At 34.6% G+C, this 17,068-nt stretch overlaps 1 pseudogene; it reads right to left on the bottom strand.

Annotated features, from left to right (window-relative positions):
- Positions 1-6,087: 6,087 nt before the first annotated feature.
- LOC127137655 (embryonic abundant protein VF30.1-like) lies at positions 6,088-9,409 on the bottom strand (annotated as a pseudogene).
- Positions 9,410-17,068: the final 7,659 nt, after the last annotated feature.

The raw sequence follows: 17,068 nt of genomic DNA, 5'->3' as shown, positions 1-17,068 counted from the left end.
ACCAATGAAAAGTATGTACAAAATGGTCGACAAAGTTGACTTAGAAGTTCAATTCAAAATAAGTGTTATGAAAAGAAAAGTTTGAAAATCAAAAGCATAAGGCTTAGGTTTCTAATGTTGGAAACAAATGTTAAATGTTTGCACAAAGGTTTTGGCTTGGGTTAGAATGTAGAGAAGAAGAAGAATGGCTAAAGTCCTAAGCATACAAGAGGTGAGGGATAAGAAACAAAACCACAAAGGGAGTTCCTCTCTTGAGATCATATGGATGATCCAAGTAGCTCCCATCCTTTGGAATAAGCAATCACACAAACATAAACTCAAGCAATCAACAATCAAATGAACTCTTGGAAGATCCCTCTCTCTTAGAAGCTCATGGCAATGGTTCCTCAATTTGGCTCAATGTTGGAAATCCTAGCACAAGAACACACACATCAAAAAGTTCTATAATGCAATCAAAGAATGGACAAGAGGGAGTTCAGAATATGGTCCTTTCAATGTTCATCTTCAAGCTTTAATCATTCTAAAGGCATGAGGCCTAGTTGCTCTTTGACATTTAAGCATTCTAAAGGCATGAGGCCTAGTTGCTCTTCAAACTCCATTAGCTTGGGTAAAGTCCTAAAATCTAAGTCCATTTTGTCCAATTCTTTACATTTGGTTCACAACAATCAAAACAAAACACAAGCACAATAGTATATACACAATTATGTGCTCAAGTGAGCAAAAAGCAAATTGCATTAACATAAAAATGTGGTCAAGTGAGCAAAGGGAAAAGCAAATGAATAATATGTACAATAATAATAAATTGCATAAATGTAAAGAGCAAGAATTAAATGTTAATGGTTAATAGTTAATGTTAGTAGTTAGTGTGCCATAAGGCAAATTTAGCGCTATGTTAAGCAATCGTAATAGGACTTATGTAGAAGTCACAACTATCTGAGGCCGGTCAATAATAATGTAGGCAACAATACAAGTTAGAAGTCTTGATTATTGAACCAAGTTCCAACAACTTGTCATGCCAAAAGAAAAAAGAGAATTGATCTTGTATTGGTTTAAGTCCTTTGCATGATTTAGGAAAACAACCTATCCCTAATGCAAAGCCATTCACTTGATCAATTGATCAAGATGAATTAGATTTGAATCAAGGAAGATTAAGTCTCCCTAATCAATGCTAACTTATCAACCTTTAACTCATTGATCAAAAAAGAAAGAAAAAAAAAGAAGGAGATGAATAAGATGGATAATGAAAAGAAATAAGTGCATTAAAATGAAATGGAATGTACCAATGACATTGAGGATCATGGTCAAACAACCAAAAACAGAAGTGAGATGAAGATTGGAAGTCAAGAAATGAATAAAAATATTTTTGGCATTTTTAATATTCAAAATAAAATTGAATTAAAATACTAAAGAAAGGTCAAACTTCAAAATCAATTCAAAGCAACTTTGAAAAGTCCAAGTGATTTATCCTAAGTTCAACAAAGTCAAACAAGGTTTGACAAAAAATTTCAGCAATTTTAAAAGTCAGAAACTATTTTAAATCAATTAAAAATGAATAAAAATGAATAAAAATAACCTAATTGAACTAAAATCTCAAATAAATCTCAAATCAATTAAAAAATTGATGAGAATATTTTTCATAGATCCATCATCATTCAAATAGGTTGAGAAAATATTTTTGTATTTTTTGAATATCAACAGCTATTTAAAATGAATTAAAAATAACCAGAAAAGAGAAAATTCACAAAAAATATCAAATGATAACATAAAAAATATTAAAAATCATTTTTACAAACTAGAATTTAAATGGAGAAGAATGCAATTGGTCCCATATTTTTTGGATTAAAAATGAAGAAGTTATGAATTTTTGAAAATAAAGGAAATAAAAGAAATAAAATCAGAAATTAAGAAAATAAAAAAAAACCACAGGCGTCTGATCAAGCCTCATTAATTGACGTGGCTGATCAGACGCTCCACATGCGCGCGCTCATGGTAGGCTTTAGTCAACTGAGACACATCCAGCATTATTAAAAGTAATCCAAACACATGGCTGAGATTATAACGTGGGAGATGCATCCAACGATCCAGATTGGATCTGGCAATGGGACGGTGGCCAGCGCCACCGTCTTCTCCGGTGAGACTCAAAAATTGAAGAGATGCAAATGTTCACCAAAATGGGCGATCTAGGTACCGTTCGAAAGAGGAAGTGATGTACATCACTCCTGTACCACTCACTTCCACTCTAGATTCCTATAAATGGAGAAATCAGAGATGGAAGCATGATGGTGTTCATCATGAACTTGCTTGATTTCAAAAATTAAACACACAACAATGATGCCTCTATAGAGAGGACTTCAGACAACACAATATCCAGTTCAATAGGTCAAGGAATAAGGAGTTTCGAAGAAAAAACCAGTTGAAGTAAACCTTTGAATGGTGAAGATCTGAACTCATTTCCTTGGTTCTTTTGGCAAAACAGAAGTTCAATGGATCATATGATGAAGGTCTAGGAACTTTAGATCTAAAGATTCAACCAAATTCAGTTGAATTTTAGATCTAAAAAATTGAAGAAAATGTGAACTAGTTCATTTAGGTATGGCTAGGTTTTAATTTCTGCAGCATTTCAGATTGATTCAGGGTCCTTTTGGAAGTGAGCAATGCCTTCTATTTATAAATGGAGCTGATGCAAAGCAAGGTGAATTTCGTGTGCATGAAATTGGGTGCCTCCATGCATGAGCCTGTACAGGCGCATGGAGGGCCCAAAAGCCAATGCAAATGGATGCTGAAATGATTTGGAGAAGGTTTGGACGTGTGGTTTTCACTCCCATTGCTTGCATATGAAGTTTCACCATGAAATGCATAATTGGTCATAAAACTTAACCTCTTCGAAAATGCCACTTGAAAAATTGAAACATAGGCATGTCGGTAATGGTTGGAAAGATCTTGACATAAGGAACAAATGTTATGTTGGGAAAAAACTCATTTGAAGTGTGGAAATTTGTGAAAACAGGCCATGAAGTTCATAGTACAAAATATGCCTTTGAAAATTTTGCCAAATTGGTTCAACTTCAAGCTCTTCTGTTTTGATGATGCAAGCCCCAAATGGAAAAAGCTCCAACATCAAAGTTGTAGATGTTTTCAAGAAAAGCAAAATGGACTAAAATTTGGCATCATTTGGAGTTTTTATGAAGGAGTTATGGGCACTTGAAGTTGGAATTTTTTGCCTTTCAATGCATTTGGTCCAAAGTGACCTATAATGTTTTGTATTATCATATGTATTTCTTTTGAGAGTTTGAAATTTTGTTCATCATAACATTTGAAGTAGACATCTTAAACTTTCCAATGCATTTGATCCCACCTCAAAATTATAAAAAATGAATGAGTTATGTTCTTGGGAAGTTGACCCAAAATTAGGGTTTCAGTCAAAATGACATATAATGTCTTGGAATGTGAGATGACCTTACACGCTTCAAATAAATTTTTTATGAACATGAAAGTTGTTCATATTGTTCTTAAGAACATTGTTTCTCTTGGGATCATCTCCATTTGACCAACACATAAAAAGTTAGGTCTCAGTGCATTTCAAAATAGTCAGATGAATTAACTGATCAACTTCTCAAGTCCACAACTCATATCTTGATGAATTGATGATTGAGGATACTCAAATAAGTTCAAATATGCATGAAATTATGAATTAAAGAACTTACCTTGATTGTTTTTGACCATGGGCCGAGGTTGCTTCATGAGCAAGGCACACTTGATACACAGATGAATTAGGGTTTCCTTGAGAAACAAACCTCAAATCCTTTGACTTGCTTTGATCAAAATGATGAATTGAGATGCTAGGGAGGAATATTTGATGGATGATAGCTTTGGGAACCATTACCATGCTTGCTTTCATCTTCTCTTGGACTTATCTTTGTACCAATGATCTCCTAGGAGCCTTGGGACCTTGTGATTGCTCAAGCTATAAACAAGAAATGTTAGTGACATATTTTTGTGCTTTTGGTTAGTAAACAAAAGAAGAAAAGCAATAATATACAATTCAAGCATGCTTGGTGATCTCAAACCACTCACAAGAGGTCCCACCCATAGGCAAGGGGAACCAAGATGCTTATGATCCTTAAGGCTTTGCAAATGCAATGTTATGATGCCATGAGGGATCTTAGGGTCAAAATTGGGGTCTTACAATTTCTAGGGTTCATTTTTTTAATTTTATGTTGCAATTTTCTTTATTTCATTTTTTAAATTTTTACTTTGTGATGCAATTTTTATTTTATATTTTTTATATTTTTAGAGGGTGATAAAAATGAATTCATGTTTTTTTTGTTCTTATAATATGTTTTTTTTTAATTTTTAATTTTCACACATAGAAAGTAGCATTATACCCACAATAACGAAGTTAATAGATTTTCCATAGATATAAACTTCTCTACCTACAACAACAAATATGGTTTTCACTAAAAACCTCTTAAGGTTGTAGTGTTTTTTTATTTTGTATAAGGACGGAAATATGTTCCGACTGTAAAATAGAATGCTTTCCTTTATATTCTTAAAGATTCCTAGTAAGTTTTTGAAGAAGATAATGAAGATCCGAAGAAGGTTTTTGTAGGATGGTGTGAAAGGCGTTTCCCGAACTGTTTAGATTAGGTGGATTGATGTTTGTAAGCCTAAAAAATTAGAAAGGCTAGGTGTTTGTGATCTTCTATGACTCATTAGTGACTACGGGAAATGTGGAAGACACAAGCATCATCATGGATTAGAAATCGTATCATGATAGATCCATGGGTAACTCTTGTGTTTTCTCAGTTTTGCACTAGAACCATATTTTGCACCTGAGCGAATAACGACTTCAGTAGCTATGACCTCCCTTTGACTTGTTCTTGTTCTTGTTTTTCTAAGACTGGTATTGCTTATGTAGGTCCAACCATATATAACTTGTTCCGGTAATTGACCACTTACTTGTTTTAGTATTCTTTCCTTTTAGAATTAGTATATGGGATTTTGGTATTTAGGTTGTATTTCTATTATTTTCTACTTCCTCCTAAGTTTGGGTACATCTTATGTCTATGCTTAAGTTTTTGTTTGTACTTTGGCTTTTTAAGCCTTCTTATTTATATATATTCTATTTGTCTTAAAAAACAATTATCATTTAGAAAATATGATATTATACAAACCAAAAGAGATTTTTTAATAATTTTAAAATTTATTCCTAGGTAGGATCATGCTTATTATCGAATCATACTTTTTTTACATATTTCTAGGATTGATATTAAAAATATTTTCAAGAATTCAAATTAGTAAACAAACACTTTTTAAAAATAATTCTTGAAATATAGTTCTCATTATTTTATTTATGGGAAATTTATTTCAAGAAATAATTTTTGCATTTGTGAAACAAGCACACAAAAAAACAAATTTATGTATAGTTAACAATCTCAGACACCAATATGAGTTACACAGACTATATATTACAAAAAATATTATTGCTAGAATAAAAATATTGACAAAAGTTATTGACAAATATGACGAATGTGCTCTAAAATATTATGTGGTAATATTTTATATCAGAGAGCAATTTGTAAAGGATTTCAGACGTTACTTTAATATCTAACATTAATCTATGCATATTGTCAATATTATGCAAATTACATTATTCTCAAGTGCAATTAGAACATGTATTTTATCAATGATCTTTAAAGTATTTGATGAAACGATAAATGTTATGACGAAAATCAAGTTTGTTGATTACATGGAAGTTGTTGCATTGAACTTTCGGGTGAGTATGGAATATTCAATGATCTAACAAAAGAAAAACACTCTGATTTTAATATACTTATCTGGTGATTAGGTCACAACTACCATATTCTTTATTAGGAGAATGTTTTATAATTATGTTGCAAGACATTTGAAATCAATATAAAGACAATATATTACATAAAGTACATCAGTGATTGATTATAGAGTGACACATTGCATAATTAACAAACCCGGACCCATAGTTCTAACTAATGTAGAACTATTTTTCTTTAGCATATATCTCACTTTACAACAACACCAAACATGAAATCTAGATAAAATTTAAATATTCTAAATGACACAAGGATGGTCATCAGACTCACTCACATCAGGTACGCAAGCAATAACCTTGTTCCTAATAAAATGGTAAACAGAGACAGTTATTGGCTTAACATTGAGAACATCATACAACACATTAGAACTCATACCTCTAGTGTCATGGTTGCAAATAGTTAGTGCTTTTGCTTTAATTCCATCAGAGGCCACTAATGGGACCATGTAAGTTGTTGTTGCTTTGATCACGTGACAATAAAATGCAACTTTTTTCAAGTTCATTCTATGGCACATCACTGCTTTGTCTCCAATTTTATTTACTTCCTCCATTACATATTTGTCTTGATTTTGAGTAAAGGAACTTGACATAACTTTGATATTCTTTCCAAGTTTTTAAATGGTAAAATCCATCATTGATTCTAATGATGAGGCACAAAGTTTATCCCGCACTGATGATGGGGATCCACAATAGTTGTAAAGAATGTGAGCCTCTTTTTCATCTAATGTTTGTGATACAAAATGTCCAGTTTCGTTTTTGGTGTGTTTTTGCTTTGGAAAGCAAATGTCGCGGATAGCAAGAGTCGCCACCGACTTTTCTTTTATCCAATAAGGAAAGGTGGAAAAGAACAGGAAAGACCTTAATTAGATTTTGGGTTCGGGAGGTACATTATACAAAGGGAAGGTGTTAGCACCCTTTGTATCCATGGTTATCCATGGGCTCTTAATTGCTTGACCACTTATGTTATTTTTCTTGTCTGAAAAAGTGTTTGTGAACTGCTTAGAAAATGTTTTGAAAAGAGAGTTTAACTTTGTAATGATTCTTGTACGAATGTATACAAAGTATTTATCTCGTTTAATTTTGAAAGCTGTTTAGAAAAATATAACTTGGCAATGATCCTAGTACGAATGTATGCCAAGTATTTATCTAATAGATATTTTGCAAATTGTGGTATGTGAAGAATATTTTAAGTTGTGAGTCAGCAATTAAGAGTTATACCTACCCAGGTCTTTATGGGTATTTCCTATCCTTATGAAGGTAAAACTATCCTTACTATTGAGAAGTAAGTAGTCTTGTCCTTTTGGAGTTAAGGGACATCGTAGGGTCATCGATTGGTCATTGAAGGAAACATTTGTAAGGATACCTTAGCATTCAAAGGGACGATCATCATTTAACCGTAGGCTACAGCGACGGGTCATCGAGGGACAAAATCATATTTTCGCCGGCAGCATCCGAGGGACTATGATTTATCTTATAGGGACATGATGATTTAATCGAAGGGTCTTTGCTAAGTGTATCCCCACATTCGCGGGACATGACCGTAATACCGTAATACCGTAAGGCAACAAAGAGAGGGCCAAGATCACTTATTCAAAGGCAATATTTTATAATCAATTAGGCAATTAGGGTGAATCTCCATATTATAATCAATTAGGTAATTATGATGAATCTCCATATTATAATCAATTAGGTAATTAGGATGAATCTCCCCAAGGGTATCCCACAAATAAAGTGGAATACCTAGCAAACTACCCTTTCCGGGAGTATGTGAACCCTTACAAAATTCAGCAAACAGGTCAGAATACCAAATCAGGGTGCAATCGAGAATTGCACCAAACAAAAGGGATCACAACAGTAATAGGGTCAGGTAAACAATGCATGGCTATGATAAAACATGTCAGATGAGCAAAAATCAGAACAGAAAAGTCAGCGACTGTCACGTTCGCTGCTGCCTCGCCTAGCGAGGGCTTAGCGAACACTCGCTACAGGTTCGCTTAGCGATGTGCTAGCGAACGGCTGCGGGTTTTGAATTTAAGAACAGTACGATTTCATCGAGCTCCAAACCCTATGGCATCCATTACAGAAATTACATGGTTAAACATTCAAGACATCCATGCATACTTAAATCCACATGCAAAAATTAAGATATTTTCATAAATTCAATCATAATGCCACATGTAAATTAAGAGCATAAAGCGGTAATGGTAGTGCAAACCTGTTTGCAATTGAATTGCAACGTTGAATTGGTAGATCACTCTTGGTGTCGGATTGAGTTGGGCGGAGGTAACCTTTGCGCAGATGAGTTGCCTTCAGGGTTTCCTTTAGGATTGCTCTGAATTCTCTTGGTTAGCCTCCAGGGTTTGCTCGGTTGCTTCTATTAGGGTTTCCTTGCTAGGGTTTCTCTCCGTCTCCTTCTGTCCTGACTGATCTGACTCCTCTCCTTTTTCTGAATGAGGTCTTGGTATTTATAATAGTTTTTTGTGACCTAATGGGCTCAGAATGAAGCCTAAAAATTCTGGTATTCGCAAGCTTCGCTAGGCGAATGATTTTGCTCGCCTAGCGAGCAACCCATTTTAAGCCATTTTCTGGATTTGACCACCTGTGTGCTGGGTCTTTGTTCCTTTAATATAAATGCCTTGAAAAATGAACTGGAGTGCCTTGAAAAATGTCTTGCAAGATTAACGGGCAAATTTTGGGGTATGACAGTGAGATTTTATGAGATTGAGAGAGAGGGTGAGAGTGTGAGATTTAGGTAGCGATTCTTGGTAAACAGATAAAAAATTGTGATTTTTTTAATTTGGTAGAAAGAAAGGGAAATCCAATAATAGCGTTTATAAAATGCTATTATCCTTATCATCCTATATTACCGTCTGACAAAAAAATGCTATTATAGGTCTATATGTGATATTTTTAATAGCACTTTACTAATAAGCGCTATTAATTTAGTTCTATTATATGACATAATTGTAGTAGTCATAGTAGAGACATATACCACCTAACATCCTCAGATCTCATACCAATCTTCGATGTTCTTCGAAAATGTTCATCAAGTGTAATTTTCAACTTTTTGGTCTCACACCAGAGACACTTCTATTGAAAGCATTTAACCACAGTAAAAAAAAACAATGTTCATAGATAAAAATAAATATCAGCAATATATATAGAAACCTTATTTAATTCAAACAATTTGCAGCAAGCAATAAACACTGTCAAAAGTTTATAGTACCTAATTGAGTCGATGCAGGCGATACGAACACGATGTCGCAAAACTCAAAGGCTAACAATCTTTATACAAACAAGAGTCCATAAGAGATAAAATTATAAATTTGAAAAGAAAAGTTAAAATAAAGAGTCTTTACACATACAAGAAATGAAGCAAAGAAGAAAGGACTTGAACGTTGATGTTGAAGAAGATGTAAATTGGTTGTAGGCGTCGAAGATGACTTTAACAAGCTTTTAAAGAGAACCTGAAATGAAGGATGAAGAGGTCACGATCTGCGAACTGAATTGAAGAAGAGGTGAATCAAACATAATCAAATAAGTGAAAAACTGAAGGTTCATGGTGAATCGAACATAATAGAATAATAATCCAACTAAAGGTTAAAGGGTGAAGCAGGTTGAATGGAAAGTTGAAAATCAGCAAACTTTAGGGTTGAATCGCATAAATAAGCGGGTGAAACAAATGATTTGCGCTCAACAATTTTTTTTTCATTTCTATGTTTTATTTTTTAATATTAAGATGCAATTTTCTTTATTTTAATTTTTAATTTTTATTTTCAGATGCAATTTTTAAATTTTAATTTTTATATTATTAGAGGGTGATAAAAATGAATTCATGTTTTTGTTGTTTTTTTTTTTTTTTAATTTTCACACATCGGAAGTAAATATATACCCACAATAATGAAGTTAATAGATTTTCCATAGATATAATCTTCTCTACCTACAACAGATATGTTGATGTAAGCCCTAGAGGTCAATACTTTTGGTACTTGTATCGAATTATTTATTAATAATAAAAGGCTTTTTCTTTATTACGTTTGTTTAATAAAGTCCCTAGAATAGCTAGTCTGTTTAATGTATCAAGTATGACTTAATCATGAGATCACATTAAACATAAGGACACTATTCTTAAAATATCCGTAGTCGAGCTTTATTATGAAGTGGGATGACATTAATGTAAGAACAAAAATTGTTCTACAACAGATTCCTTGATTTTGATGATAACAAAGGATGAAACCAAAAATGGCACCCTAACGAAAAGTTTCTAAGTGTGCAGGGTTCTAAAGAAAGAAGTAATAAATCTGATGATGTCATCAGATGCACAACAAGATCAGATACAAATTCTCAAGTATCAGAAGCATCTGAAGTGGAATCTCGTTCAAGAAAGTCTAGAAGCTCTGACTCTGGACAAAACTGCAAAGTATCAGAAGCATCTGAACATAAAGTAAAGTCTAGAACCTCTGACTCTGAACAACGCCCTCTGAAGAATCTTTTAGATCAACATCAGAAGCAAGATTCCAAGATTCCCCAGAAACACAAATACTCTGATTATGGATTTGCTAATCATGAAAGAGTAACGTTGAAGACAAGAAAAGATTTTCAAATGGATTTCCTAATTGAGAAAGAGACGTTAATCTCCGCTTCCAAGAGAAAAGATACTACTTGTGGTAAGTAGTCACTTCAAAAATGAAAAGTTAAACTGCAGAAGCTATTTAAGTGATGGAGTAAACTCAGTTTAATATCCACCAGTTCAACCACTACTTCAACTCATATATAAATAGAGCTGCAATCAACATTCAGTAACAAGAAATCAACTAGCCAAAACTATACTGAATTATTTCAAGCTCAAGAAAAATCATCTTTGTTTTTCAAAGAATTTCACTAAGCTTTTGCTTATCAAGTGAAAAATCTGTTCTTAAATTTGTAATACTTGCTTTCTTAGAAGCACTCTAGATTACATATCTTGTATCTAATTTTTTATTTGATTTCCTCAAGTGACTCTTTGTAGTCTGTAGACTTGAGAGGACTAAGAGATTTTCTTCTCTCTTAGGGGTTGTTTGTAATCTTTCAAGATTAGTGGATTAAGTCCTTGTTGAAGGCGAAATCACCTTGGCCGGGTGGACTGGAGTAGCTTTGTGTTATAAGCGAACCAGTATAAAATCATTGTGTGATTTTCATTTTGGAAAAGCGCTTATTTTTTCAAACAATTCAAACCCCCCCTTTCTTGTTTTTCTCACCTTCAATTGGTATCAGAGCTCCGGCTCTGTTATTGATTTTCTAATCAAACACTTAACCGTGTAGAGAGATCCAGTACGAGAAAAACAATGGCCCACTCAAATGAGAAAGATTCTTACAATGCCAAGCCTCCTGTTTTTGATGGAGAAAAGTTTGATTACTGGAAAGATAGAATCGAAAGTTTCTTTCTGGGTTATGATGCTGACCTCTGGGACATTGTCACAGATGGATACAAACCTCCAATCTTAAATGTAGCTGAAGTTCCCAGAAGCAAAATGTCAGAAGATCAGAAACGTGTTTTCAAAAATCACCACAAGGCCAGAACAATACTTCTAAATGCTATATCATACAATGAATATGAAAAGATCACCAACAGAGAGACTGCCAAAGATATACTTGACTCTCTGAAGATGACCCATGAAGGAAACTCCCAAGTCAAGGAGACGAAGGCTCTGGCGCTTATCCAGAAGTATGAAGCCTTCAAGATGGAAGATGATGAAGCTATAGAAGCTATGTTTTCCAGATTTCAAACTCTTATTGCAGGTCTTAAAGTGCTAGACAAAGGATACACGACTGCAGAATATGTTAAGAAGATAGTCAGAAGTCTGCCAAAGAAATGGAGACCAATGGTTACTGCTCTGAAGTTATCAAAGGATCTGAACAATATCAGCCTTGAAGAACTTGTTAGTTCTCTCAGAAGCCATGAGATAGAACTAGAGGAGGATGAGCCTCAGAAAAGGAACAAGTCAGTGGCGCTGAAGTCCAGACCTGAAAGACGGAAGTCAGACAGAACCAAAGCTCTCCAGGCAGAAACTGCAGATACTGACGACTCTGAACCTGAAGACTCTGATGATGAAGAAGAACTGTCCTTACTAACCAGAAGAGTTAAGCAACTCTGGAAAAGAAGGAACAACAACAACTTCAGAAGATCAAGACCCAGAGGGGATCGATCAGAGTCAACTTCAAAAGGTAAACCTAATAAAGATATTACCTGTTTTGAATGTAAAGAAACAGGTCATTACAGAAATGAATGCCCCAAGCTGAAGAAAGACAACCCTAGAAAAGAAAGCTTCAAGAAGAATACCTTCAGAACAAAGAAAGGATTAATGGCCACCTGGGACGATAGTGAATCAGGATCATCAGAATCTGACTCTGATGAACAAGCCAACGTAGCACTTATGGCTACCACATCCAGCAGCTCAGATGAAGAATCTGAAGAGGTATTTTCTGAACTTTCTAGATCTGACTTAGAATCATGTTTATCAGAAACTCTTACCTCTCTTCAGAAATTAAAACAAAAAGTTAAAAGCATTAAAGGCCTTCTTAAAGCAAAATCTGAAGAATGTAGTAAACTTGAGACAACAATTCTAGCACAAGAAGATACTATCAGATCTTTAACGTTAGAAAGAGATGGAGCTAAAACAAAAAGCTTAGAATTAGAAGAAGCGTTGTCTCAAGCACCACAAACTTCAAATGAAATTATTTATAAATATGAAGAAGCCTTTCAAAAATTTCTGAAGAATGGAATAGATAGGAGTATTATGGCATCCATGATTTATGGAGTAAGTCAGAATAATAAAAGGGGAATTGGGTATGATTCTGAGGAAGATAAAACCTCTACCAGTAACCAAATTAAATCGCCTTTTTCATATCATTACACACACACACAAGAACACAAATTTAAAAATGCTAGAAGACCCAAAGTTGTAAGAAACTCTGGGAAAACTAATCTGAAAGGACCCAAGAGATTCTGGGTACCGAAAGATAAGATCATCTATGTTGCAGATATCCTATGCAGCAAAGTTCAGACACCAATCATGGTACCTGGACTCTGGATGCTCGCGACATATGACGGGAAGAAAGTCTATGTTCCAAAGCCTGGAACTTAAAGACGCTGGATTTGTAGGTTTCGGAGGAGATCAGAAAGGAAGGATCAGAGGCTCCGGAACTATTGGTAATGGTACTCTTCCCTCTATATCTGATGTTCTTTATGTAGAAGGATTAATGCATAACTTGTTATCCATAAGTCAATTAAGTGATAACGGTTATGATGTAATCTTTAATCAAAAAACATGTAAAGCCATTAATCAGAACGATGGCTCTGTCCTTTTCACAGGCAAGAGGAAAAACAACATTTATAAAATAAATCTTTCTGATTTAAAAGATCAAAATGTTAAATGTTTAATGTCAGTTCACGAAGAGCAATGGGTATGGCATAGACGCTTAGGCCACATTAGCATGAGAAAACTTTCTCAGCTAACTAAACTTGAGTTAGTCAGAGGCTTACCTAAACTGAAGTTTTCTTCAGATGCTCTGTGTGAAGCTTGTCAGAAAGGAAAGTTTTCAAAAACATCTTTTAAAAAGAAAAATGTTGTTTCCACCTCTAAGCCTCTGGAGCTTCTTCACATTGACTTATTTGGTCCTGTGAAAACAGCATCAGTCAATGGAAAGAAGTATGGACTAGTAATCGTTGATGATTACAGCCGCTGGACATGGGTAAAATTCCTAAAGCACAAGAGTGAGTCTCACTCTGTATTCACCAGTTTCTGTTCTAAAGTGCAAAAAGAATTTGACTCTAAAATTGTTAGAGTCAGAAGTGATCATGGTGGAGAATTTGAAAATAAAGATTTTGAAGAATTATTTGATTCTAATGGAATATCCCATGATTTCTCCTGCCCTAGAACTCCACAACAAAATGGAGTTGTAGAGAGGAAGAATAGGACACTCCAAGAAATGGCCAGAACCATGATCAATGAAACAAATGTAGCAAAGCACTTTTGGGCAGAAGCTGTAAATACAGCGTGTTATATTCAGAATAGAATCTCTATTAGACCTATTCTGGAAAAGACTCCCTATGAACTGTGTAAGGGAAGAAAACCCAACATCTCATATTTTCATCCTTTTGGATGCATTTGTTTTATATTAAATACTAAAGAACATCTGAACAAGTTTGATTCCAAAGCACAAAAAGGTATTATGTTAGGATACTCAGAACGCTCTAAAGGCTATAGAGTATACAACACAGAAACCAAAATTGTGGAGGAATCAATTCATGTTAGATTTGATGATAAGCTTGACCCTGAAAAGTCAAAGCTAGTTGAAAAGTTTGCAGATTTAGAGATCACTCTGGTAGAATCTGAGAAAACTCCAGAAGCAACTGTCACTCCAGACTCTGAAGAAATTAAATCTCCAGAAATTCCAAGGAAAGTTAAAAGTCGCATTAACGTATCTGAAGATTTGATTTTGGGAAATAAAGATGAACCTGTTAGAACCAGATCTACCTTCAGAACTTCTGAAGATATTCCTCTGGGACTAGTGTCTCTGATTGAGCCTACGTCCTGTGATGAAGCTCTTCAAGATAATGATTGGGTGGCAGCTATGCAAGAAGAATTAGATCAATTCTCCAAGAATGATGTCTGGGATCTCGTTCCTAAACCCAGAGGCACTCATGTCATTGGAACCAGATGGGTTTTCAGAAACAAGCTGAACGAGAAAGGAGAAGTTGTCAGAAACAAAGCACGACTGGTAGCTCAAGGTTATAGTCAACAAGAAGGTATTGATTATAATGAAACTTTTGCTCCAGTCGCGAGGTTAGAATCTATTCGTCTTCTTGTATCTTTTGCTATTAATCATTCTATCAAATTATACCAAATGGATGTCAAGAGTGCATTTCTTAATGGTTATATTTCAGAAGAAGTGTATGTCAATCAACCTCCAGGCTTTGAAAACTTAAATTTTCCAGAACATGTTTTTAAACTTAAGAAATCCTTATATGGACTTAAACAAGCTCCCAGAGCTTGGTATGAACGCTTAAGCAATTTTCTTCTGGAACAAAATTTTATCAGAGGGAAAGTTGATTCTACACTCTTCTGTAAAAACCTTAATAATGATCTCATGATATGCCAAATTTATGTTGATGATATTATTTTTGGTTCTGCTAATATTTCTGTTTGCCAAGAATTTTCTAAGTTAATGCAGGCAGAATTTGAAATGAGTCTAATGCAAGAACTAAAGTTCTTTCTGGGAATTCAAATTAATCAAACTCCAGAAGTCACGTACGTCCATCAAAGTAAATACATTAAAGACGTTCTGAAGAAGTTTGACATGACTGAATGCAACTCTGCAAAGACTCCCATGCACCCAACTTGCATTCTGGAAAAGGAAGAGGTAAGCAACAAGGTTTGTCAGAAGCTCTATCGAGGTATGATAGACTCTCTTCTCTATCTGACTGCTACTCGTCCTGATATTCTCTTTAGCGTCTGTCTTTGTGCCAGATTCCAATCAGATCCTAGAGAATCTCATTTAACAGCTGTTAAGAGAATTCTTAAGTATCTGAAAGGAACTCCTAACCTGGGCCTGATGTATGAGAAAACATCAGAGTATAGACTTTCTGGTTATTGTGATGCAGATTATGCAGGAGATAGAATAGAACGAAAAAGCACATCTGGAAATTGCCAGCTTCTGGGAAACAATCTAATCTCCTGGGCTAGCAAAAGACAGTCAACTATTGCTTTATCAACCGCAGAAGCAGAATACATCTCAGCGTCACTGTGCACAACTCAGATGCTCTGGATGAAGCATCAGCTAGAAGATCTTCAGATATTTGAGAGTAACATTCCTATCTTTTATGATAATACTGCTGCTATTTGTTTAAGTAAGAATCCCATTTTGCATTCCAGAGCCAAACACATAGAAATAAAACATCATTTTATTAGAGACTATGTTCAGAAAGGGATAGTAACGCTGAAGTTCATTGATACAGAACATCAATGGGCAGATATCTTTACTAAGCCTCTAGCTGAAGATAGATTTCTTTTCATATTAGAAAATCTGAACATTAAAAATTGCCCTGAGTAAAATTTGGCTCTGAACATATAAAATGAGACTCTGATAAAAACAAATACACTTCTGCCTCTGACTCTGATACTTCTACGAGTTAAGAAGACATCTGAGTTAGAAATCTTCAGAAACCAATCTCTTGGTATTCCTGAAGATCAGATACATTAAACACGTGGAGCTCTGAGCGTCAAACCTTAGAACTTCTAGACAGCTGTCAAGAAATTCAAAAGGCAGACGTTTGAGTTTTCCTCGAGCAGTGTGCAAACTGTGGGATTAGACATTCATTTATTAGCTGTAATCATTTTTCCCCCAAACGTGCTATTTTGGTTTTTGTGCTAACGCTGGTATGAGTGTCGTTTTTCATGCGTTTTTACTTAGGTATATAAACACTTTTCTCACATTTCACACACTTATCACTCTCACTCACTCTAAAACCCTAAACCCTTCTCTGCAAGTTCTCTGCAAGTTCTTCACCTTCTTCATCAATCTTCTTCATGGATGCTCAACAACAAGAAGTTTTTAACTTCTCCCAACAGATGGAATCTACTTCTAATCCCCAAACCTCAAACACTCAAACACCCACTGTTACAGGCGTCACCATAACCCCTGTGTATCAAGAACCCCACATTCTTGACAGAGAACGCCACATAAACCTTTCAACTCCTTTTGAAGGTTTGGATGTTTTGTGTGAATCTTTGGTTGATTTTGACAACCTTAGAAGAAATGGCGTTGATCTTACTGGTGAACTGCGTCGTCAAGGATGGGAAAACTACTTCAACAGGCTTTATGGTCCAATCTACCCTCTTCTGGTCAAGGAATTCTGGAGACATGCTGATGCAGATGACCAATTCATTGTCTCATTCGTTCTGGGAGTGAAGATAGTTATCACAGAAGCATCCATTGCCTCCTTGCTGAACATGGAGAAAGCTGGAGGTAAAAGGATTTACAACATTCCTCCAAGGTCAAAGTGTAACACCCCAATTAAACTAAGCTAATTATTTAATTTAAATTAATATTTTATTTATTAATTTAATTAAATAATTGGAAGTTTGGATTATTATTATTTTATTATTATTTTGGAATAATAATTATTGGGATAATTATTTATTGGAATAATATATAAGTTGGAATTTAGAAAAATCCCAT

This window comes from Lathyrus oleraceus, chromosome 4 (genome assembly GCF_024323335.1).
Source record: "Lathyrus oleraceus cultivar Zhongwan6 chromosome 4, CAAS_Psat_ZW6_1.0, whole genome shotgun sequence".
In the NCBI taxonomy this organism is placed as follows: Eukaryota; Viridiplantae; Streptophyta; class Magnoliopsida; order Fabales; family Fabaceae; genus Lathyrus; species Lathyrus oleraceus.
The sequence above is the reverse complement of the archived record's forward strand: the minus strand, read 5'-3'. Positions and strand labels throughout refer to the sequence as shown.